We start from the raw sequence: 2,630 nt of genomic DNA, 5'->3' as shown, positions 1-2,630 counted from the left end.
AATTTATTTTGTAGTACTAGAAATCTTGTTTCGAAACCCGAGGGAACCAACAGGATTATACAAACAAATCCTAACTTATATGGAAATCAAGATCATGACTATAATCCTAAGATATTTTCAGTTGGTAATTGCACGAACCCATCACAGCAAAATCATGGCTAGCTGTAGTTGGAATCACCTTGTCATGCTGATCTGAAAGACCGAACCTAGAAAATAAGACAGGGCAGCAGTGGAGGCCTGCCCACCTGCACCCTGCCAAACTTTTATTCTGGCTGGATTAGGCTGTCTGAGTCTATCTCTTCTCAATGTTCTCATCCCATCCCAGGTCTCTTCCTCTCGCTCCTCCCTCTAATTCTGTGGGATAGGGCATGGGCCCATGCCCTTCCGGGCGAGGTGAGAAGATCCCTTCCTCAAGTTTATCCATAATGCTATTGGCTGGATCTTTAAAATCCAACATCGATCCAAAGCCACGTATGTAACCTTACATCATGCACACATGTGGATGAAGCTCTTCATTTTTTTTTAAATATTGAAACACACTATATGTCGATTACCTACAACAACAATAATAATTTTAAAAAGAGGAGGAGTATGGTCCTTAGTCCATAGTTCATGGTCCATACTCCACACTCATGTGAATCCCTTCCTCATCCTTTTGGGTTCCAAATCATTACCAACATACCAAGACACGCAAAATAGCCCAGCTCCCTCCCTACGAATCTTCCTCCCACCATCACATGAGTTGACCCACACAAACGCCCATGCCATGAGATTCAAAGTAAACATATTGCTATATATATATCAATTAGCAACCCAAACAGTAAGCTACATCACCACTTCCCCCCCTCATACGTATTTGTTCCATCTTCCCTTCCTAACCACAACCCACCTCTCATACTTTCCCTTCAAACCCATCATCCATCCTTGATCGACATGGACAGTAGCTGTATCGACGTCGACGAAGTCCGCAGTGAGACAGAGAAGCGGCCGCCGCCTCCGCCGCCGCCGCCGCATGGCCGTGAAAGCCTGCAGCGGATGGGCAGCGGAGCCAGCGCAGTCCTCGACCCGGAGGTCGTTCTCGAGGCCGAGTCCCGGAAGCTGCCGTCCTCCCAGTACAAGGGCGTGGTGCCCCAGCCAAACGGCCGGTGGGGCGCCCAGATCTACGAAAAGCACCAGCGCGTGTGGCTCGGCACGTTCAACGAGGAGTCCCAGGCCGCCCGGGCCTACGACGTCGCCACCCAGCGCTTCCGCGGCCGCGACGCCGTCACAAACTTCCAGCCCCTCACCGAGACCGACGACGAGGAGGAGGCCGAGCTCTGGTTCCTCCGCTCCCGCTCCAAGGCCGAGATAGTCGACATGCTGCGCAAGCACACCTACCATGACGAGCTCCAGCAGAGCAAGCGCGCTTTCAGGGTCGCCAGGAGAAATACGCCTGCCGGCGGCGGCGGTGGCCGGGACCTTGGGCTCCTCGCAGGGCCTCTCGGCTCGAGCGGCGGAGCGCAGCGCGAGCACCTGTTCGACAAGGCCGTCACGCCGAGCGATGTCGGCAAGCTGAACCGGCTGGTGATACCGAAACAGCACGCCGAGAAGCACTTACCTCTGCCGACGGGCAGCGCCGCCGCCTGCAAAGGCGTGCTGCTGAGTTTCGAGGATGCGTTCGGTAAGATGTGGAGGTTCCGCTACTCGTACTGGAACAGTAGCCAGAGCTACGTTCTCACCAAGGGGTGGAGCCGGTTTGTGAAAGAGAAGAGGCTCCAAGCTGGGGACGTCGTCACCTTCCAGCGATCAACCGGCCCGGAGAAGCGGTTCTTCATCGATTGGAAGCCTCGAGCCATCGGTGGTCGCGCCGAGGACGGACTGTTTCAGGTGGTCAGGCTTTTTGGTGTGAACATAATCAAAACTCCGGCGGCCGCGGTTGGTGGAGATGGAGGAGTTGGGGTGGTTGGTTGGAGCAAGAAGGGAATTCGAGATATGGATCAGCTGATACCATCGCCGCAGCATTTTAAGAAACAAAAGATAGAAGCTTTGTAGTATTGGCTTAGAAATTTCTTCTTTATCTCATGTAAAAGTTCAAGTGTATATTGTATGAGGGATGGAAAAGTTGGAATCTGAGTGGAAGGAATGGAATATCAGGAAAGGAAATTATGGTTCTTATGTTCTTTGAGTCTTTATTTGAGAATTGGCATCCAAATGGCAATAAGCTGTTTATTATTCCTTCGATCCTCTTCTAACAAAGGATTAAAAATAGTTTAAATTGTTTTCCGACTCATAGAGGAAATTGTCATTGTTAAGCATAGTTACCATCTTGTTTCTTTACAGGTACAAACATGATTGATATACTTCCTTCAATATACTTTCCTCATTAACTACATTGTTAGGCTATATATTCATATATATATTGTTGTAACATGAATACAAGATACCAGGCACATCCGTCCGCCTATTCAAAAATCGGATCAGGATAAAAAAGAATTTTATAATCGGCTCGAGGATTGGATAGTAAAAATCACATGATCATTATATGGTTCAGGAGTACTTCAATTTTTTCTATTCATCTTCAATTTGGTCGGTTTGGAATAGCCAAGAAGATTTGGATTTTTTTGGCTAAATGGTATTCCACCTCAAATATC

The 2,630-nt window shown here is 48.8% G+C and overlaps 1 pseudogene across 1 annotated transcript; it reads left to right on the top strand.

Annotated features, from left to right (window-relative positions):
• The first annotated feature begins 661 nt into the window (after positions 1-661).
• Positions 662-2,211, top strand: LOC120112406 (AP2/ERF and B3 domain-containing transcription repressor RAV2 pseudogene; annotated as a pseudogene). The gene has a single exon (XR_015968889.2). The product of XR_015968889.2 is annotated as an AP2/ERF and B3 domain-containing transcription repressor RAV2 pseudogene (transcript).
• The last annotated feature ends 419 nt before the right edge of the window (positions 2,212-2,630 follow it).

Source organism: Phoenix dactylifera, chromosome 9 (assembly GCF_051530095.1).
Source record: "Phoenix dactylifera cultivar Ajwa chromosome 9, Ajwa_hap1_PhDact_Kaust_v1.1, whole genome shotgun sequence".
NCBI classification, from domain to species: Eukaryota; Viridiplantae; Streptophyta; class Magnoliopsida; order Arecales; family Arecaceae; genus Phoenix; species Phoenix dactylifera.
Note: the sequence above shows the minus strand (reverse complement) of the source record. Positions and strands in the feature narration are given on the sequence as shown.